Source organism: Camelus bactrianus, chromosome 13, assembly GCF_048773025.1.
Source record: "Camelus bactrianus isolate YW-2024 breed Bactrian camel chromosome 13, ASM4877302v1, whole genome shotgun sequence".
In the NCBI taxonomy this organism is placed as follows: Eukaryota; Metazoa; Chordata; class Mammalia; order Artiodactyla; family Camelidae; genus Camelus; species Camelus bactrianus.
The window spans coordinates 79,600,473-79,623,176 of record NC_133551.1 but is presented as its reverse complement, the minus strand read 5'-3'; the positions used below and the strand labels follow the sequence as shown (position 1 = coordinate 79,623,176).

At 53.2% G+C, this 22,704-nt stretch overlaps 1 long non-coding RNA gene across 1 annotated transcript in view; it reads right to left on the bottom strand.

Annotated features, from left to right (window-relative positions):
- Nucleotides 1-13,465, bottom strand: part of LOC141579667 (uncharacterized) — a 46,655-nt gene extending 33,190 nt beyond the window's left edge. The window contains exon 1 of the long non-coding RNA XR_012511528.1: nt 13,188-13,465. This is a non-coding gene — a long non-coding RNA (uncharacterized LOC141579667). The remainder of the gene's footprint in view (nt 1-13,187) is intronic.
- Nucleotides 13,466-22,704: the final 9,239 nt, after the last annotated feature.

The window sequence follows — 22,704 nt, the reverse complement described above, 5'->3', positions numbered from 1 at the left end:
GTAAGAGAAGAACTTTTAGTAGGAAAAGTACAGGTGATACTTCTAATGACCATGTTCCCCTGCACGTATTTGTGTGTGTGTGTGTGTGTGTGTGTGTGTGTGTGTGTTTCAGGGCATAGAATTTCACTGTCAACTGTAGTCTCATGGGATTACATTTTTTAAAAAATAATAATAATAACCTTGTCTTATTTTTCATTTCCATGTGGAGTTTTATTTACCAATTTTTAAAATATTGTCTCCTATTTATAGGGATTTTTAGAGGTGAGCTAACAGTACTCAGTGTGTGAAATTTGTGAAGTAGTGACTTAAATGTTTCATGGTTTACCACCTACATATCTCATTTGGACATTATAACATCTTATGGTTCAAAATAAGCAAAATCCCACAGTTTTAGCATAAGGCAGTCATTCATACTCCAGGAGAGGTCTCGGACTGGTGCTGAGGTTGTTTCCATGGTTACGGGGTGTCAGAAGGTGCTCAAACCTGCGCCTTTGAGATGAGTTGGGCATAAGCTTCTACAGGACAGTGGTCTCAAGATTATGGTCAAGACACCAAACACTCTTACCTGTAGGTCAGGGCACAGATCCTCTGCACACACTTGCATCCATGTTTTGTGTGAATTAACTTTAAACCTGTGAGTTAATGCCATGTGAGCCCCCAACCCACACCCTCAGGTGGAGCCCCAAGAACAGCTACTCGTGAGTCGGGATAAGAACGCGGTCGGAACCAGAGCCCAGGGTCCAAGGTCACGTGCCCAGGACCCCTGTCAGGAAAGTCAGATGTGAATGTCTCCTGATGGGAATGTTCTGTTGCGTGAGAAACCACCTGTCTGCAGATAGAGAGAATGCCACTTGGAAGGTGATTAAGACGTGTGCAAGATTTGCAGATACTAACTAATATATATAAAATAGATAACCAACAAGTTTCTTCTGTACAGCACAGGGAACTGCATTCAATACCTTGTGGTAACCTATAATGAAAAAGTATGGAAACGAATATATGCACGTGTAAGTATGACTGAAACACTATGCTGTACCCCAGAAATTGACACCACATTGTAAACTGACTATACTTCAATTATAGGGGGAAAAAAAAAAAACAGTGTGCTCTCAGCAGTCCCGGCTCTGGTTATAGATTCAAATGAGGGACCCGAGGTTCTCTGTCATGGCCAGTCACTAGAAATGCACACGTGTTCCTCACACACTCTCACGTGTGTGCAGCCTGGGGCCATGGAGCTGCAGAAAAGACCATGCTTGTTTAAGACCAAAGTCAGCAGTTCTGGGAAATTGTGATGGTTTGATCTTTTGGTTACGGGTTTGTGAGCATCCACTTGGGGGTAAAGTCAGGATGTGGCCGCCGTCCTGTTTTTCTGTAATACTGCTGAAATCAGACATTAAGTTTAGCACCAGGAAAGAGGAGGGAGGAAGGGAGGAGGCAGGCAGCACAGCTCTGTCCACAGGGATGCTGACAATGCAATCTTTCCCTTTATATGGAGGAGGCAGGGCAGAAAGTGGAGAGGGAGGACGAGAGTAAAACTCAGGGTTTCTTTCCCTTAAACTAAGAAAGATAGATGTATCTGTTGAAAGGAAGTTGTGTAAATGTCACATGTGTGTGTGCGTACATTCATGTGTCTGCCAGCTGTGTCTGTAACTCCGCCTCTGAGTCTGTCTATGTCTACCCACCCGCCCGTCTGTCCCTCCATCTCATCCCTAGCACCCCCAGAGTCCTCCACCTTCAAATCAGGGCCATGTGCTTCCCGATTACGCCTCTTCCACTCTGTTCAAATCTCTGAGTATAGTGTTGCTACCACACAGCACTCAGGGGTGCAGAGAAAATAAAACCATGGGAGGTGACGTGGCCTTCCGCTCCTCTGCCCTCATGTCCGCTGCCCCACTAAGTCCCTGGGCTTCCCGAGGCCAGTGTATCCTCCTCTGGGCAATGCCGCCTGCTTCCTCCCGGTGACCAGACACTGCCCCGGGTCTGTGCTGGCTAAATGAAGGTTCCTCTCCTCTTGGGGGCACCTGGTGAGAATCCGCAGTGAAGCTCCCCGGCCCCCCTCTTACCCTGGAGGGAAGGCAGGAGCAGCCTGAGGCTCTGGGACCAGCCCTCCCTGACGCAGTCACTGGGGACCCCTGACTTGGGTTGCTCTGTTGCTGGCAGATGGTCCGGGCTGATCTAACCCTCTGAGAGTGAGCAGGACGTGTGGTTAGAGTCGACGCCCAGGCTTTTCCACACAGCCGCCAAGGAGGAAGGCGGATCCTGACCTTTGGTGGAACTCCCGCGTTGACCTTTGTAAAAATACCACTAACGAGGCCAGAGTCCATGGAGCCCCACGTCACAGTCCTGCTGATTTTGAAGACGTCGGATCTCAGTAGACAGCTGGCCGTTTCCTGGACAGGTGTGGGGTGGGTCTCGTCACCCACCTCGGGGGACTCATCCTTCCCAAGGTCTGCACCTCACTCACTTATCTAAGCTCAGTTCCCCCCGACCTCCCTGCAGGCGCGTTTCTCTGGAAGACGGCTGAGGGTGAATTAGTAAGTAAGACTCCCAGCCTCAGGACTCAGGATGTCCTGCCTGCGAAAGGGCTGTGAGGACGAGGGTGCCATTTTTCTCACACATACTCTTCCAGTCTTGCTGTGGGGCTTGAGGCATGGGATCATCAGTTTTAAATGAATGAACTTGGATGACGTAGTTGGATGAAGTTAAGAGGGCTGGCGTGGGCCCAGGACATCACGTACTTGTAACCAGAGGCTGGGATTAACCCAGTTCCATGTCCCCAAGACCCTCAAAGCCAAGAGGGAGGTGCACCTTCGCCTGCCAGGCCTGAGGCTCACCGTGCAGCACGGGGCGGGGCCGAGCCACATCCCCATCCACCAGACACATTCCCCAGCCCCCCCGGTTCACATGCACTTCAGCTACAGCAGGTGGCCCTGTGATCTCTGCTGACCCACAATCTCCCCGTTCACTGAACCACGTGCCACCCAGCGGGGAGGGGCTCCAAGACCCCTCAGCCTCCTCAGCCCTCAGGCAGCCCAGAGTCTTGCTGGGAGTTGGCCTTATTTGCCTTAATTTAAACTAATAGATTTTTTAAATTCAGCTTTAGATTTATAGAAAAACTGAGTGAAAACAGAGTTCCCACATACTCCCGACCCCTCCCCAACTTCCCTGATCACTAATATCTTTGTGCTGGATGTTTGTTGTAGCCGAAGCCTCAGGGTTCAGTCCTGGGGTTGTACGTCCTGTGGGTTTGGACAAATGTAGGATGACATGTGTCCAGCATGACAGTGTCTCACAGAGTAGTTTCGCTGCGCTGAAATCCTCTGGGCTCCCCTCCTCACCCGTCCCCCAACCCCAGGCCACCCCTGATCGTCTGCTGTCTCCGTCGTTCTGCCTTTTCCAGAATGTCGTGGAGCTGGAGTCATACAGTGTGTAGCCTTTTCAGATCGGCTTCTTCCACTTAGTGTCATGCAGTTAAGGTTCCCCAGGTCTTTTCATGGCTGGATGGCTCACTTTTTCTGGCACTGAGTAACGTTCCACTGGATGCACCACAGTTAATTTATCCACCACCTACTGAAGGACGTCTTGGTTGCTTCCAAGTTCTGACAATTACGAATGAGGCTGCTGTAAACATCCGTGTGCAGCTTTTGTGTGGACATGAGTTTTCGGCTCCTTTGGGTAGCTACTAAGGAGCACAGCTGCTGGGCCGTGTGGCAGGAGCACGTCTAGTTTTGTGGAAAACCATCTAGCTGTCTCCAAAGCGGCCAGGCCCTCCTGCACTCCCACCAGCAGCGATGAGGGCTCCTGCTGCTCACATCCTCACCAGAATCCTGTGTTGTCCGTATTCTGGGTTTTGGCCCTCCTTGTTGTCCTGATTCGCATTTCCCTGACGACCTAGGTGTGGAGCGGCTTTTCCTGTGCTCAGTTACCAGATAAATATCTTCTCTGCTGAGGTGTCTGCTCAGACCTTTTGCCCACTTTTAATCAGGCTGTTCTCTCGGTGTTGAACTGAGAGCACTCCCCTCTTAGTGTTCAGTTTCTTGTGTATTTTGGACTCCATCCCTTTGCCGGGTGCGTGTTTTGCACAGATTTTCTCCTAGTCTGTGGTTGTCTCTTTCTTCTCCTTCTGTTTAGTACTATTTTGAAAGCTGAGTAAATTTAAAGGTCAGATAGGAAAGGTTCCAAGTCCAGATTCCACAGTAAGGATGGCGAGCCCAGCGGAGGCGTCCCTCGTGTCCTGCAGACAGAGGGGAAGGAGTGAAAGAGCTTTGTCCTGTGCCCTGCTTTGGGGGAGGTCCCCTGTATCTGACGGATGTTTTGTGCTGAAGTCCTGATGATACAGCCAACTTCGGAGCTAATCGTGGTGGTGGCCACAGAAATGTCTGGGGCTGGAGCCACCTTCTCCCTGCTCAACCCAGAAGTGAGTGAGCTTTGGGCTTGACCTCCAGCTCCGGGGCCAAGACACACAAGGCTCTCCATCTCTGTCACTCCCCGAGCCCCTGCACCATCTGCACCATCTGTGCTGTGGTGCCCCCCTGCTCCTCCCCATGTGGCCTCATGGTTGTGACACCTTCCAGACCCCAGGGTCCCTCACCACAGACCATCCCACCACCTTCTTCTACTTCACCTGTGAGGGTTTCACACATGTTCAACCGTGCCAATAGGGCACGCCGCAGGGTTTATAGGTCTGTCCTGTGGTTTCCTGCCACCTAGGCCGCAGTAGCAGGGCTTTGGGAGGAACTTTGATGGATGTTGGAGGCGGTGCTGCTCAGAGAGAGGCCACAGATGCCCACTTCCCACGCTTTGTTGAACAGCTCCCAGAAGCTTCCTCTAATTGCCAGTCTTTAATTTGTGGACAACTCGGGTAGCACTTGGAGAATGAACTGATGGGAACCTTGGGACAACAGTCCCTCCTGGGTCACCTCTGCTCACCCACAGATGCACCAGAGGGGCAGCATCGTGTCCCTTTCAGGGGCCGTCCCCAGAACGCTCCCTGCTTCATGGATGGAGCAAACCAAGCAGGTTGGAGTGGACGGTGGGCACGTTAATTATGCACCACTGTCTTACTAAACAACTTGCCCGTTTTTTAAATGTAAATGACCCTAAACAGAGCTGAGAGCAATGAAGGAAGTAGCTGAGGCTGGAGGGCGCCATGGATGCTGTGGGCTCAGCTCCCCGTGGGTCACACCTCCTGTGGTGCCCAGTCCTGCAGCCTCGTGGAAGGACCCTGATGAGGAAGCAGGGCTGTGGAGGAGAGAATTCTAAGGCTGGGAGTGAGCAGCATTGAGAACCTTCCTGGCATTAAGGAAACCCCCAGAAAAACTCCAGAGAAATTACAAAGGGCACTGGATGCCGCCTCGGTGAGAGGCCAGTTCCTCAGGGAAGGGCGGCAGGACCTGGAGTTCAGGAGACCCCAGGCCTCAAGAAGGCAGGGCTCCCCCTGCCAGGTTTACAAGACAAGTGGTCAGAGGGCTCCTGGGTTAGCAGCGCCTCTCAGAGTTTGTTCTTCTGGGTGGAGAGACTACTTACTAGTGCAGTTTACACACGAGATCCAACAAAAAATGAGACACAGAAGTGTGAGCGAGAGGGGAAGGCGGGAAAGTCAGGAAAGTTTCTAAAATGAGTCGTGGGTGGAGGGGCACGTACCCCAGTGTGGGCTGGGGGCTGAGACCCTCCCCCTCCCCCACGGAACTAGGGTGGGTGGAGGCTGGAGAGGCTCAGGGCTGTGGTCCTGACAACGTGTTCTCAAGTCGCTGTCCACTTGTTATCACAGGCATTCCCCTCCTTTGCAACTCAAATTCACCTCAAAAAATGTTTTTAAAAATTCTTCTCCACAAACACCGGAAGTTGCTTTTAAACATTGTACATATCTCACCCACTCAGGAAATAATTCACTGGCATTTATATAAAAATGATAAACTAAAATTTAAAATATTTGCTGTTATGATCCCATCCCTTTGTACCTATTTCAATTATGTAACAAGTAGCCAAAATAAAAAAAAAACATTGCTTCTTTTCTGTTAACTAGGTAAGCGAAAACTTTGAGTTTTTGACAGTTTTAAGAAAAAAAGAGGAGAAAGTAAAATTACAACATACAACTGTTTTTATCTATTGTAATTATTACCTTTCCAGCGAACACAAACGTTCAGATACAGAAGCCGCCTACAACATGTACTCAGTTTTGTGATTTAGATCAATGTTGTATAATAGTTTGGGCTGATGAAACACTAATGACGTGCACTTCTGGAACTTTAAATTCCAAAAGTCTGATCAATTCAGAGCCTGGTGTTAGTGAAGTAACCAACTTTGCTAGCTTAGGTTAAACCATTTGCAGCTTCGCATGCAACCGTAACACATCATTCACGCATAGGCTTTCACGCATTTGAAAGGACGTTGAGTTCTTGGACCAAAAGGTAGAACTAAATACTCAGTACACAAATTTCTGCCTTGAAGGCAGCAACTCTAACCCTAACCTTGGTTTCCAGGGTGCCGCGAGGCCGACAGCCGTTGGAGCCAGGAGTGTCCTGCCTGCTCTGGGCAGACGCCGCACTGAACCGCCTAGACTCTGCTTGTAATAGAGGAGAACAGATCTGACTCTATATTGGATCTGTTCCTTTAGTTTTAACCACTGTGCCCTGTTTCCTAGGCTTAGTCTTGCCAGCTCTGCACCTTTTATAAAACAAGGTGACCTTTAGCCTGAAATATACAGAAGAGCCTATTCTTGTGACTCTGAACTTTAAGGATGTTAGCACTTCTGCCCTTACGTAAAGATAACAAGTTGCAAAATAGAGAATAACCTTTGTTTTGTTGGAGGTTTACAGGGGCACCATGGCCTGACCCACATGGACGGCTGCAAGAACAAAGAATGCCTGCAGCAGGAAGTTTGCAACAACAAACCACACCCTGTCCCCTGTTTTCCTGTATAAAAGGAGCCTGTATTCTGACTGGAGTAGGATGGTTCTCCAAGACATTAGTCTGCCATCCTCTCGGTCTGCCGGCTTTCCTAATAAAGTTGCTATTCCTTGCCCCAACACCTCGTCTCTCGACTTATTGGCCTGTCGTGCAGCGAGCTGAATGAGTTTGGACTCAGTAACATGCTCACAGCGCAGCTCAGAAAACATGTGTATCTCAGAATAGATTTCACAAGTGCTTACTTTCAACTCAATTTTCTACAGTAAAAAACAAATGTCCCCTGAAATTGAGGTGGGAAGCCCCATAAAAAGACCAGCAGGACCCCAGGCAGGGCCACTACTCTCCCACCAGCACCATCCGGTTCTCTGGCCCAGAGGCTCTATTTCACTTTTTGCCTCTGAAAGGGCTTACTTACCCCTAAAATTCTATTGGTTCCCTGAGCTCACTCCTAATTGGTTATTTCCTTCACTCCTGATTGGTCCATTTCCCTCATTCCTGATTGGTTATTTCTCTCCCTCCTGATTGGTCCATTTCTACAAAGCTTGCTCCTAATTAGTCAACTTTTGTTATACCTTATTTGCACATGATGTTGCAAAGTGTAAACTGGCAGCCTATAAAAGTCTGTGTAAACCTACACACAGGGTGCAGAGCTTGGAGTGTTAACTCCTCTGGGCCTGCTGGCGTAATAAACCTGAGTTCTCCAACTCTGTGAGTGCTTCTTGGTCTCTCGCCTGGATCCAGGTTGCTGTCACAACTGAGCCATAATACTGAGCTGTAACACTTTTTTTTAGCAACAAAATGACCTCTATTTCAATTGCTTGATGAGATAAAAATGTAAACATCACAAATGTCTACTGAAGACTCTTCGTAGCTCTGCAGCATTAAGCTTAACAATTTTAACAGCAAAGTTCCTAATTTTAACAACCCCTTCTAGTGCCTGACTGCACTTGATGTCATCCCAGATTTTCTTGTGCACAATAGCCTAAATTTAAAAGCTCCCTATCGTCTGTGTCACCCCCTTTCAGGTGGCTAGGGCACCAGGAGGAACCCCTTTTTCTTCCCATACAAAGTGAATGCTGAGCCGATTGCTGCTCTGGACTATATTTAGTGGAGCAATAAGGATTTCAGTTAAGTCTGCTAAAAATCAGCTTATACTGGGATTATATTGTAAATTATTTGTGATAAGAAAAAATGGGCTATACAACCCCCCCACCCCCCACCCCAAAGAGATGAGGTAACTTCTCTTTGAGATGTCCTTCATTACGTCAGGAAAACATCTTTTCTGAAAACTCCTGTGGTTGATTCTAATGGACTTGTCCATCTTTGATTTGCACTGGAAATAGAGTGAAACAGCTTCTCCTTCCTTCTCCCTGGGCGCTCTGTAAGCACTTGATAAATGTCAGCAGGTATCCATGGCTGGGCGTCTGGACCACTGGTCCCCGAGATGCTTTTCTGCAGACTCCCCATCAGACTAGTCACTGTCACTGTCCAGAGTGTATGAGTCTATCCAAGGCAGAAGGTCAGCAAAGTTCACGGCTGAGTGTGCACCTGGGAGGTGCCTTCTCACACCTGAGGAGCCGGAGGGCTCACGCCCACATCCTGCCTTCTTGTCTGGACATGACGTGTGTCCCGGTCCTGTTGGTAACGGTGGTGTTTCACAAAATGTGTTCAGGAGGTGGGTCACTTCCCTCTTGGGTGTGAAAATCCAGCTCTGCAGCCCGAGGGCTCGCTGGACAGATGGTGCTGCCTGGGCTTTCCTCCATAACTGTTCTCCAGGGTTTCCCACCTGGGGGCTCAGGGGAGAAAGCGAATCCTTCTACATCTGTGCAGGCCAGATTATCTCCCTCATCAGAGGACCCAGTGACAGGGCCACTATGGTTAGGAAGCAAGAATTGGGGCATTCCAAATTTTAAATGGGAAATGCTGAAATAAAAATTGAGAGGGACAAATTGCTGAGTAGAAAACTAAGCAGAGGAGTTGTGTCCTGATGTCAGGGGGACATCCAGCCCCATGATTTTCTCCAGAGCAAGTGCAGGGCAGGTGCTTCTAGGCAGACTGCCTCCCATATATTCTACCTGCCGGTCTGGGTGTCTATGAATTTCTCTCACTGAGAGTGGTAATTTGTGGCGTCCAGGGCAACAGACTACACACCGTTCATGCTGTCAGAATTTCCAGCTCTTCACCAGGCCCCTCACCAGTCAGGGCCTCTGAGGCCTCAGCCTCCACCCGTCTGTTGGCCGTGGGAACCTCGACACCTCGGCACCTTGGCACCTTGGACACTGGGACGGCCTCCTGGTGGGTCCTGCTGAGGAGGGCGGGACCCTGTGTCTCCCAGCGGTGCCCTGGGACCAGGGTCCTTCCCTCCGTGTCTCAGGTGAGAGCCCTGGAGCACCGTGGATACCACACCTCCCCCCAGCCGCTGGCCCTGTCACTGCGCAAGGCAGCCAGTGCCATGGACGGAAACGCTTTGGACCCCAGAGGACTGACCCTGACCCTAACCCTTAAACTTTACCCTAACCCTTACCTCCTAACCCTAACCCTGCTGGAATTCATTCTCCGTGGGGACATGGGCAGGGCCTGCAGTGGTTCTGTTTTCCACCTGAGCCCCTTGGACGAAGCCAGGGCAGCACTAGGCTCAGGGGTCTCCTGGTGGTTTTTCAAACTCTGACACAGCGGCTTTACAAAAGAACAGAGTGAAGTTGACCACCTGTCGGCCACTCCTCTCTGGCTCTGCAGGACTGCAGTCCCCTGCATGGAGTCTGCTGTAGCCCACCTGCCCCCACCCAGACTCTCTCTGGACCCCTCTCCCATGCCAGACTCATCTGTCCAACCACTGAATCCCCGCGTCCCCCTCTCACCTTGTGGCTAACAGGCCCCTCACAGGACTGCGATCCTGCCGCTCCCCACACCCTAGGAGGCAGCCCCACCTTCCCTGGTTGCTGAGCTCAGACACCTGGGGCTTCCCAGTGCCCACCCATGTGAACACCGTGGGCTGCTGGATTCCTGGCCAGGCAAGCACCATATCCTGGGAGGGGCCTGAGAACACATGTCCTCACTTTGCTGCCAGCACAAAGTTGTTTAGCGACTCACCCATGGGCAGTGCTGGGATGAGATGAGAACCAGGAGATGTTCTAGGTCTCTGAGCCCCACTCAGGCCCATCCAGAATGACCAGGTCAGTAGGTGGGTGCTGGCTGCTGTGCTGTGTGAGGGTGGCCCCACAGGTACCTCCTGTTTCTTCTACCTGACACAGCAGAGGCCTCCCCAGGGCAGAGCAGACAGCCTGCCTCAGGCAGGTGTGAGCTCCTGGTGGCCCTGCAGGGGACACGGGTGGGAGGGACCAGGCAGGAGGGGAACAGGGCAAAGCCATGGGGCTCGGGGCTCAAGGGGGCCTTTCTGGGCCTGAACTGAGGGTGCACGAGCAGGTGGTGAGTGTGACCCCCGAAAGCCATCCTCCTGAACAAGGCTGAACCCACTTCAGGGTGACAAGCCTCCTGGGTGACCCTAAAAACAGGATTATAAGATGAATCTTGTAAAAGGAAGGTTTTGTAACATGAGTCCTGCTGAAGAGAAGGTTTTGCAAAGTGAATCCTCCTAAGAGGAGGCTCTGTGAGCTAGTCCGTCAGAAGGGGGACATGGAACCTGCTGGGGGCCACCCTGGGCAGATGGCGGGCACAGACCCCACTCTGTGGCTCCACTTCTGTGCTTCTGGGTGGTCACTTGGCTCCTCAGAGCCTCAGCTCCCTGGTCTGCTCATGAGGGGACGGCAGTGTGGATTGACTAGCACTTTGCTCAGAACAGGGTAGAAAGGGGTCTGGTGGAAACTTTGCAGAACGATCTTTAGGGGAATCACAGGCTCTGTTTCCTGCAGGTGTTAGTTTAGGGTCAGGAGGGCAAATCTAAGTGGACTTGCAGCAGATCCTGGGGATGGGCTCATTTTAGTGGGTCCTCCTATTTCGTGGATCTCAGAGGGGGAGGCTCCAATGAGCAGTGGACCACTCAGAAAGTGAGAGCAGTCCCAGGGCATGGGGTTCATAAGTTTTTATGGGTTAAGTAATTTCGCAGGCTAACAAGTGGGAGGAATAGTCTTGCTATTTTGGGGATGGGTGGGGATCTCCCAGGAATTGGGCCACTGCCCACTTCCTGGCTTTTTATGGTCCGTCTCGGAACTGTCACGGTGCAAGGGGGGTGATTTTTACACTGTATTATAATGAAGGTGTAATGAGCTAAAGGTCACTGTGACACCCCTGATTCCTGGCAGGAACCAAGGATGGAAGGGACAAAGGTCATGCCCAAAGTCAAGAGGGAGGGATGGTGCAGACCCAGGTGAGCTATTCTAGAGTTTGGACCAACACCTCTGGGACCCACAGGCAAGTTGATCAGAGACAAGAGAAGGGGGAGGGGAATAAACCTGGGGGCTGGGCTGGGGGCTGCCACGGGGCTGCAGGAACCATATGGGAGGGATGTCCACCGTGAGTTCAGGGCTCAGACATGGGGACGTCCACTGTGGGGTCAGGGCTCAGATGTGGGGACGTCCACTGTGAGCTCAGGGCTCAGACGGAAGGGAGCCGGGGTCAGATGTGGAGTCGTCCACTGTGGGGTCAGGGCTCTCCCGAACTGTGAGAACTAAATTTCTGTTGTTTATAAGCCGCCTCATCTGTGGTGTTCAGTTACAGCAGCCTGAACAGACAGACAGAAGAGCTGTAGAAGGTGTTTCTGTCTTCCCTGCTCCTGCATTGGCTCTAAGCCGCCTCTGTAGACTTGGAGTTGACTCTAAGGCCTGTCCGTTCTCGACCAGAGGAGGTGGAACCAGGAAGCCAGATCTGAGCTCTGGCCTAAGCCCTGGGCCATGACCTGATCGGAAGAGGCATGTCTGGGGCCTGCGGGTTTCTCTCCTTCAGCACCGGGTCTTATGTGCCTGTGCTTCGGGGAAACCCATGGGGAAGGGGTGAGAGGCAGGAGCAAGGCACCTATGACCCCAGGATAACGGCTGCTCTGAGTGCTGACTGCAGCCAGGCCTTGTTTTTAGAGTTGACAATATCAACCCTATGAGGTAGGTACTGTTATTACACTCCATTTATATTTGAGACGACTGAGTCATGAAGGTGTCAGCTGGCCTGCCCAAGGCCACACAGCTAGCAGCCTCTTAAGGGGTCTCCCCTCTTCAGCCCCTGACTCTCTGGAGTAGCGGAGTGATCCAGTTAAAAATACACCCAGTATTGTTACTCTTCTCCTCCTAAATTTCCAATGGCTTCCTATCTCAGCCAGGGAAAAGCCAAGGCCCTGCAAGACCAGACCCCCGACTCTCCACTGACTGATCTGCTTCGCACCCCACCCCACCCCTCCCTCGCGCCCTCCGTGCCGTTACCCCGCCCCGCCCCCCCGCCCCCCCCCCCCCCCCGCCGTCCTCAGCAGTCTTTCCAGATGTGCACGGGCTCCCGCTCACATCCGGTTCTCTGGTCCTGGGCCAGCCGCTCACCAGGGACTCTCGGAGCACCCTCTGAAATAACCCAGCCGAACTCCTCTTTCTACCCTCCCTGGTTCATTTTCCCCCAAGGCACTCGTCCTACTGGGACACACCCAGCTATTTGCGCATTTGGTGTCTTGACTCCCCAACGTGTGTCGGTTCCACGAGGGCTGGTGCGTCCCAGCGCTCAGAGCGTTACCCCTTACACAGCAGGTGGTCAAATACTGCCGAATCAATGAATGAAACCCAGCGCGCGAGCCTGTGTGAGGCAGTGTTGACGGAAGGGTGGGTAAAACGAGGGCCATGCCTAAAAGAATTTACGTCCAGAGGAGACAGGTGACCGACACGGTAAACGCTCCCACATCTGAAGACACAAAGATAATGGGAACATGGGAGAAACTCTTGGCCCACCCAGCGAAAGGGCCCCCAAAGTAGAGAGCCGCTCAAGTTTCCGACCGCTCTGCAAAGGAGACGGCGCGTCATGGACTACACTTCCCAGAAGGCTCGGTGCCAGTCAGAAGGGGCACGGACGACGCGGGAGGCGCAAGGTATTCTGGGACTTGTAGTCTAAGCGACAGCCTCCGCGGGTGCGTCCACCTGTGCGCGGAGTCTCCACCCGGCTGGTGGAGGGGCCGCAAATATTTATCGAGCATCTGTTTGACCTGGCGCTGTTCGTCGTAAATAACAGACGAAACCCCTGCCCCAGTTCCCTCCCAGGAGTTTGATGAGGCTCCAGGGCCACTTGCTACCCTTCCTATCACTCTTCTTGTGTCAAAGAAATGTACCCACTTCAAGCCCCTTCCTTATGCTTACCGCCTTAGGAGAGCCTCAAGAAACAGGACTCCTGGGGTTTGACGTGCTGGGCGCATATCGTTGACTGCACCTGGGCCTTCCTTCCTCCAGTACCTGGATAGCTGAGGTGCTGCTGCCTCCCACTCTCCTTGCACTCTTGTCCTGTCCCTGGATGCCGTGGGCTCCCGCACACTGCTGCTGACGGCGCGGGTCCCCATACGCGGCCCGCACCCATGGCACACGCAGCACCGCTGTTGCCGGGTTTCCCCAGTCGGAGCTGCGGGTCCTGCGAGCAGGCTCTCAGCGCCACCACCAGGGGGCGCTGCCCGCTCAGAAACGCCGCTGAACCTTCCCGGTACTTGGGGCAGCCCCGTGGAAAGGAGTTCCAAAGAACAGATGTGTGGAAATAAGGGTGAGAAAGGGGAAGCTTTGATGGAAAGGCCAAACGTAAAAGAAATGGCCAGATTCCTAAAGTTTTGGTCTTGTTCTGGACCCCAGATTCACGTTAAAGAGGTTCATGTTCTGGGAGGTCCCTGCCTATAGGTCTGACATCTGCCTCAAGACCCCACTTGTGGCCAACAATATGTGGGACTCTGTCGCAACAGTGTGCAAGTTTGTGGCCATTTGAGGTCATCTGCGAACCAGCCTAGTTCCATAGACCCAGCTTTGTAAGAACAGCAAGGTATAAATAGGGGAGAAGGAGGCTTTGGAATCAGCAAATTCTTTCCCCAGTGAGAAGCTACATGTCCCTGACCAAGTTACCGAGTCTCTCTGAGGCTATTTTGTGAGATAACAGTGCCTCCTGGAAGGGTCGCTGGGACCATCAGAAGCAATGATGCAGTTCCCACCGCAGGACCAGGCAGCTTGACCCTCTCACTCCCCCACCCCACAGGTACATTGCTGCCTTCTGAGGCCACTGTTCAACTGAGAACACAAATACATAACATAAACAAGCCAGGCACCACTTCACATCCACTAGAATGGCTATAATTTTTTTAAAAGGAAAAAAAGCAAGTGCTTGTGAGGATGTGAGAAGTTGGAACCCTCATACACTGCTGACGGGACTGTGAAGTGGTGCAGCCACTGAGGAAAACAGTCTAGTCACCTCAGAGAGTTAAACATAGAATTGCCATGTGGTCCAGCAGTTCCACTCCTTGGTATATGCCCAAGAAAACTGAAAACGTGTGTTCTAACAAAACCTGGCTCACCAATGGTTCATAGCATCATGAGTCACAGCAGCCAGAAAGGGGAAACAATCCAAATGCCCATCAACTGATGAATGGATAGAAAAATTGTGGCATATCCACACAATGGAATATTATTCAGCCATAAAAGGAATGAACCACTGACACAGGCTACAATGTGGATGAACCTTGAAAACATTCTGCTATGTGAAAGAAGCCAGTCACGAAAGGTCACATATTGTGCAAGTCCATTTATGAAATGTCTAGAAAAGGCAAATCCATGAGACAGAAAGCAGATTAGTGGTTGCCAGGGATTGGAGGAGAGGGTAACGGGGAATGACTGCTTAATGGGTGCAATTTTCTTTTTGGGGGGATGAAGATGTTTTGCAACTAAACAATATTGGTTGCACAGTACTATGAATGCACCAAATGCCACCAAACTGTTCCCTTTAACATGGCTAATTTTACATTATATGAATTTCTTCTCAATAAAATAAATAAGTAAACCAAGCCAGCCTCGTGTGCCTGGAGTAGTGGGAGCCCAGCCGTCCTCTGGGCTGCTGCTCTGGGGCCTGGCATATGGTTCCCACCTCCCACCCACAGGCCCTCCTCCATGTCCCTGATGGCACCTTCCTCCACATCACCTGCCCTCACCCAGGCCCTCAGCCCTCCGCCAGGTTCATATCTCTCGTCTCTTGCACTTCATCCACCTGCGATGAGATCCACGACTACCCAAATCCCGAGATCCACACTCCAAATTTTAGTGCCCCAGCAGCAGCCTTTGGGCCTGTTGTTCCTTCTCCTTCACCAGCCTTGACCTGGCCTCGAAGACGCCCACCTATCAGGCACTCCTGCCATCAGCCTGAGGCTGGATTCCTCCTCCTGTCTAAGGCTGACTTTGCTCCTTTGGGAGACTCCTCCTGGGTCTTCAACCCCTGCCTCTAAAGCAGACCCTCAGCCTTTAACACACTGAGTCTTCCCCAAATTGAAGAAAGAGGAATCAGCTTTCCATGATTCTAACTTTCCCCTCCACTTTAGTCCTCTCTCTGACACTCCTGGTCAGACCTCTAGGAAGAGCAGCTCACACACATGCCTGTTCACTCTGTGCCTCTGACCGCATCCCAGCCTCACCAGCCCACGTGACAACTCCAAGGAGCACTCCAGTGCTACCTTCTTGGCTTCTCCTTGGCCTTCCTCAGGACTCACAGCTCCCCCCCTCACTAAGGCCACTCCTGCCCCCTCACACTCTCTCAGCAACCTCTCCTCACTCCTTGAACGTGGAGGAGAGTTCTCAGAGCTGTCCTGGACCCCTCATTTTTCAGTCTCCCTGGAGGGGCGGGAAGGCGGGAGGGGGTACTGATTGTTGCCTTGTATTTATCAGGGTGTACAGACATCCAGGGGCACATGACCCAGAATCTGAGACTCACCTTACTGTCACTGAGGTCCTTTCTTGCTAGACAAAGTTGTGCGGGGATCCCTGGGCGGCTCTCTGCATGACTTGAGAGAGCCAGGTCCTTCCACCTGGGATAGGTCCACCCCTGCTGCAGGATTAAGACTGAGACCCAAGGAGAGACCCTTAGGAAGGTGCCAGAAACTCAGCCACCGCTCCCTCCTCACCCCAGCCATTCCTCACCTAAAATGCACAGAGGCCAGGAAGATAGTAGGATCAACCTGTATGCCCTGCAGCATCCTATACTGCAGGAGGGAGAGAGGACTCCCGGGTGTCAGCTGGCATCTCTGTTACAAACTGCAGGCAGCATCTACCCTCAGATCTCTCCTCCTAGCTACAGACAGAAGGCTCAGTGCCTCCTGAGTCTGCAGCAATCTCCCCATTAAAACATCCACTCTACAGTTTTCTGTGCCTGGACACCCAGCCTGAAGTCTTGGGGAGCACAGGTTACATGGGCCACCATGTGAAGGAGCTGGGCCACAGAACAACCCCAGGCAGCCCTGCTTGGTGGCGTCCCGTCTTCCCCGCCTTAGGTGAAATCAAAGGTAAATCTCAAGATTTTTCTGTCATTCTCCAGTAATTGAAGTCTTTTGTTCCTTAAAGTCATTTTTAAAAGTCTCATTTTGGTGATTAGAATGCTCAGTCCCGTGTGAGTATTTGAACTAGCCTCTGCAGTGGCAGAAGGGCCTTGGTTCTCTGTGCATTTCCTCAGCCCTTGGAGGGCCAAGGAGGAGAGAGGTAAGGCCTAGGGGTGGGGGTGGGGGTCTCACCTGATTAAAACAATCGAAATCCATATTCTCTGGGCTTAGTGAGTGTTTGGAGCTGACACTGCCTCTCACCCCACCCCCACCACTAGGGATCATTGCCTGCTGACCTTCACCCTGAGCCCCTGGAGTCCCGTGGTCTGCCTATCCGTGGGCCACGTCACCTCTGGCACGGCCCACTTGGGAAACCAAGAAGCCCCCGGTTCAGCTCTCTTCCTCGGGTGTTAAAGAACTCTCAAACACACCCTCCATCCTGACCAGCAATGGGAGTGCAGACCCTCCCCAGGGAGGAGAGCACCCGGAATCCCTGCACGCACTGCCGCAATGCCGCCAAGCTCAGTCTTGCCCTAGGGTTTCCCAGGGGTCTTCTTTCCACCTGCAGGGGCCTCTCTCTGGCCAAGTCTTAGCTCATGGTCAACATTCAAGAAGACATCCAGTCAAAAACACCATGGACGCACTTACCCTGTTACAACCACTCTTTCTTAATCCTCCGCATATGACTGTCTAGTGTTTTCTTATTTGTTAATTAGTCTAGTTGTTCATCCTCCGGCCCACCTCCGAGTGGGATACAAGCCCCAGGCAGCAGGGCCTGCCCAGCACCAAGCAGAGCTCTGCACACAGCAGACGCCCAATAAAGGCTGCTCAGCAGGACAGGAGGCTGTCACAGCTGCCTGGCAGCAGGTGTAGAACAAAAAGGGATGCAGACGGGAGTGCAAAAGAGAGCGGGGCACTGGAGGCGAGTGTGGCTTACAACCTGGGCTGCAGGGAGGGGTGGGGTGGAGTCCTGGCAACACCAGACAAAGCAGTTTCCTGGCCTGCAAGGGCAGGAGCTGGAGTGTGACGGTTACAGAGCAAGGGGAGACAGCTAGTCCCCGCAGACATTCTTCAGAAGGTTGGCTGAAGCAGAGAAGAGACAAGGTGTGGCTGAAAGGAAAGGTTTGGGTGTTGCAATGCTGGCGTGAGGTTGCGGGGCTGGAGGGAACCAGCTACGAAGGAAGAAGAATCTGAAGATACAGCGTGGGCGGAGGAGGGAAGGTACAGGTGGGGATGGAGGGAGTATTGGTCCTGAAGCCGGAGGCAGGACCCTGCTCAGTCCTTCTTGGGGCATGTGGCCAAGTCCTTCGCCTCTCTGGGCCTCCAGTCCTCATCTGCACCCTGGGGCAGCACAGAGATTGTCAGCTTCAGGACTTGCATGAACAGCGCAATGCCTGGCACACTAATAATACAGAGAAATGGTCGTTGTTGTTGGTATGTCATTATTGTCATCCCCGTGATGTTGAGACGACGGGCAGAAGGGCAGAGATATGTGGTTGCCGAGAATCTGGTGGGTGGGTGTGGGGCCGAGGCGGGGCAGCGTGGATGGAGTGTGGGACTGAGGTAAGGAGGGGTGGTTTCCTCAGTGACCAGGAAGGGCCCAGCCGCCAATCGGTACCTGCAGCTCCTGGGGCTGCCCACCCGGTTCTCTGCCTGGGCCCTGTAAGCAGAACCGAGGACACCCAGGCTCTGCGGTCCAAACTCAACCCCAGATCGCCCTGGCTGGGCGCCAGCGTCCAGCTGAGTCGCCTGGCACCTGCGCGCCAGGCGAGAAGGCCGGGGACGGAAGGGTTAAGCCGCGCGGTCGGCGGGGCGGGTGGGGGCGGGTGGGGGCGGGTGGAGGGAGCCGCCGGCGCGTCGCCGCGATTGGCTCGGGCTCAGGACCCGGGGGCAGCTGCGGGCCGACTGCCGCCCAGACTTCCCGGACGGACGGGCCTGGCGCCTCCGCTACGCCGCCGGCGGCGGCCTCCGGGGACTCGCCGCCGGCTGCCTGGGGACACCTCTGCTCCCGCGCCCGCCCCTCACCCCCACCCCCCCGCCCGCAGTCCTCTGCCCCCACCCCCGACTAGGGGGCAGCGGGGAATGTTTCTCTCGGGGCTTGTCAACCGCAGTGACAGCGTTGCTGGCCAGCGCCTCCCACGCATGTCGTGCGTTAGGGACCGTGCCCACCAGCCAGGCAGCGCCTCTGCCCCGCTGCAGGGCTGAATCTGTCTGTCCTGATATCCAGCCTTGCGGCAACCTGCCTGTCCCATGGAGCTGGGGGAGGGAGCCGCACTTCAGCTGATGGTTTTGGCTGACCTTACCTGAGGGAGGCTGGATTTAGAAGCTCTCACCTGCTCCCTTAACAGACTGGGGTGAACTTGCTCCCTGGGCACCGTGTGCCTGACAGCACCCTCCTGCCCAGCCCTCAGCCACCCCAGTGTGGTCGGGGGCCTTGGTAGTGGATAGGCAGGCCAGTACCCCAACCCACGCCCATTGGCAGCTGTTTACACTGGAGTCCTAACTGGAGCACCTGGAAGAGGCTCCAGAAAATCTGAAACTGTGGCCTCCAATTGTTGGTTAAGTCTTGGTTGTCATTTTGAAAAGCATAGATTCTGCTCTTGCTGGTAAGATGAGCGCTGCTGAAACAGGTATCAATTCACCCTAGAAAGGACTGTGGCTGTCTTCAGAGAAAAGTTCTCCACTTTCCTTCTAGTCTGGACATTGGAGCAGCACCCCTGCCCCTCTTCATGTGGGACCCTCTAGACCTCGGCCCTGAGCAGAATTTTGGGAGTACACGTCTGCTTCCTGCTTGGGTTCCTGCGTGGGGCCTGGCCTGGTCTGTGTCCTCTGCCTCATCCACCCCACTCCCACCCTGGCCTTGCCCACCACCCCTCTCTGTGGCTCCTCCCACCTCATCCCCCTCCTAGGATGCCCTCCCTTTATAAAGGGCAGGAATCTCCTTCCCCGTTCCCTCATCTATCACCCTGAACTGTGTTTCAAGATAAAATTACTCATCCTCAGCCAGTGATAAATGAAATCAGCCCAGAGGCGACCACACTGGGTGGGGGTGGGGATGCCCATTCAGAGTTTCTGGGCCTGGATGAGGGAAACCCAGGTAAACTGTGTCTCTCTGTTAACACACAGCCTGGAGAGGGCCAAGTTAGTGAATTTGTGTCCTGAAATGCATTCTTTTTGGTAAAAAGACATGTGTATGTGATTCTGTGTGTGTGTGTGTGTGTGCATTAACCCAGCCTGTCAGCCCTGCAGAGTGTTGAGGTGGGCTAGGGGCTGAGCCTTGGAGGGAGACAAGTGGGGATTCGGAGTCTGGGCATGGTGGCCAGGTGGGTGCTGAACCAGGCCACAGAGCAGAGAGACTGCATCCCAGGGGAAGCTGCTGGATAAATCAGAAAAGTGGGGTGAGCCACAAAGTGGGGTGCTAGGGCAGACAGGAGCCCAGCCTGGTGCCGACAGAGACAAGCAGACAGCTCATGGGCTTACAGGCAAAATGACCGGGCACGGCACCTCCAGCAGCTTCAGGTGTCTGATGAGCCCCTGGTCCTCCAAACGGGAGCCTCCAGACCTCTAGGTATCCAGAGGTCAGACAACTCTCAGCACCAGCCCCAGACAGCAAGATGACCTCCCATGGCTCCTCTGGACCTCTGCTTTCTTCTGCTTTTAGATGACTAAGGAGTTAATTAATAATCAAAGTGATACGCTCAAGAGCAGGCCTTGGCCCAGAGCAGCCGTGGGCCTGTTTGACTAAAGCCCAGAGGTCCAGAGGATGGGGCCTCAAAGCTGCTCTGCCACCTTCCAGCTGTCACCTGTAAAAGGAAGCAAAAAGAGCATCTACCTCATAGGTTGCTCTAAAGGCACCTAAGATTATGCTTGTGAAAGGCTGAGTCATTGTGACACACGTTTCCAAGGCCTCCTGAGTGCCAGCTCACCCCAGAACAGAGATGAGACCCCTCTGAGGCTCACAGTTCAGGTAGGAATATTGAATTCCTATGCAAGCCAGGGCCTGGGTCCAAGCACACTCAGAAGACACTTGCAGGGATGTGTGCTCACAAGCTCAAGGGACAATGTACTCATCTGACGGGAGATCCGGGAAGCTTCATGGAGGAAGTGGTGTTTGAAATCAGCATCCAAAGATGAGTCGGATTAGGCTGAGGGGACTGGTGTCAAAGTGCTGTTCTGGAATGTGAGTGGTCCAGCATCTCCTGGGCTGGACCTAGTGTGGGGCGGGGGAAGGCTTTGACTGGTGGGTCTGCCTGCTCAAGGAGGAGGATTGGAGCTTCCTTCTCTGACTCCCACACCAGGTAGGAAGTGAACCACTCACCTTTGTCCCTGGACATGCAACACGGTGCCTGGCACAGAGGCAGACTCAGTGCTAGTTGACCAAATCAGGAAGAAATGATAACTCTGTGCTTACCCTGCTGGCAACGGAGCCATGGAGTTAATGAGTCGGGAAATGACAGGTCGAAGGCTCCAGGCAGCACAGGAAAGGCCAGCGGAGTAGCAGCAGGAGCCTAGGAAGGCTGTCCAGGTCAAGACCAAGACTCATGTGAATGACACCCTCACTTCCCCTCCACCCTGCTCTGGAACACCCCGTTTCTGACACCACCTGCCCATCCATCTGCAGAGCTGGGAGCCCAGGCCCCAGTCTGCCTGGAGGTCAAACGTCTGCTTCCTTTGGGTATCATACCCCAGACTGCTCCTTTGGTAAGAGGGACAGCCCTAGAGAATTCTCCCTGAGCTCTCCATGTCAGCACCACTCTGTCCTTGGAGCCCATGGGCAGTGACAGACCAAGATCTGAACCCACCTCTGTTTTGGACAGTGTCTACTCCAAGCCAAAGCAGATGCTGCCAGCCCTACCTATGTCTCATGTGTGGCACTGGTTGTGTGTTTATGATCAAGCATGCTGCTCATTCAGCCTACAGAGTGCATGTCGAGGTAGCTAGGCAAAGGCAGGCATTTTTCAAGATAAAATTTCCTCTCCCAGTGACATCATCCTGTCACTGGGGCCCTGGTGACGAAGGCTTCCCCGCTGAGGGATGGAACCCTGGTCCAGGGCTCACTGGGCTTTCCCAGGAGTGGACTCAGTCTCCTCTTCCAGCTCTTGCTGCTCCAGGCATGGGGTGCCCTTCACAGTTAACATGCTGGGACCCACTCTCTCCATGTCCTCCTTGCCCCCCTCAGAAAGCCACCAGCTGCCCTGGGCGGCAGGGATTGGCCTGAGGGCCTGGAGGTGGAAGTGGCCAACAGAGGCCAGTCTATGACCGTGGAGCCCCCTCTGATGCCTCTTCCCTGGGATGGAGTTCAGGATGTCCCAACCTTTACCAGGCTGCAGTGGATTGGCAAGTGATGGGGCCAAGAGTCTGCTGTGCCTCAGGTTGTATGGACCATGGAGTCCAGGCACACTCGGAAAACACCTGCCAAGAGCCTCCTTTATGGCACCTTTATGGTATGGAGCACCTTGTGAACTCATCGGACAGGCGCTCTGCAAGACAGAGCAGCCAGACTTACCCTCCTGCCAGAAATAACTCAAACACCAGATAAAATACAGGAAACAATGGCCGTTGAGACACATCAGATGTTGAAGGATGGGGAGCCCCGAGAGGCAGGAACAATGGTGGTGAGCCCCTGTGACCACCAGACACTGCCTCCAGAGCTTCCAGCTGCAGCGCCAGCAGAGGACCCAGGCGGGTTCAGGGGTTCCCCGGAGGGCAGACACGGAGCTGGGAGTCCCAGGAAGCCCAGGCAGCAAGAGTTTGCAGGACGGAGCACCAGAGAGGAGAGAGCCACAGAGTCTGCAGAGCAGGGATCAGCGCGTGGTATGAGGAACGTGCTGGAGGCCGGGAGAGAACCACCGAGAGGACAGGGGAGTCCGGTCCCGAGCGCACACAGGCCTGTGACAGTGCTCGTTCCAACAGCCAGGCCAGAAGATCTTAAACTGGGGCAGACTACCAAGTGGGTCTTGCCACAGTAAGGTGGGACAAAATTGGCTCAAGACTAAAGGCTCCTCTGGTTCTCCCAGCAAAGCTTAAACGTAAGAACTAAAGGGACCACACTGCTGCCAGGTGACTTCTGACGTCCAGAGCAAAGTGCAAGGATGTTTATGAAAATGTACATCTCCCAGTAAAACCCACAGTTCTGGTCACCCAAGCAAAAACCACCAGGCCTGCACAGAGACAGGAGAACATGACCCAAAATGAAAAGGAAAACCAATCAGTTGATGCTCACCCAGAAATGATTGGATGAAAGGATGAGCGCACCAGGACACGAAAGCGTTTGCTACAACTGTACCCAGGTGTCAGAGACGCCAGAGGACAGACTGAATGCATCT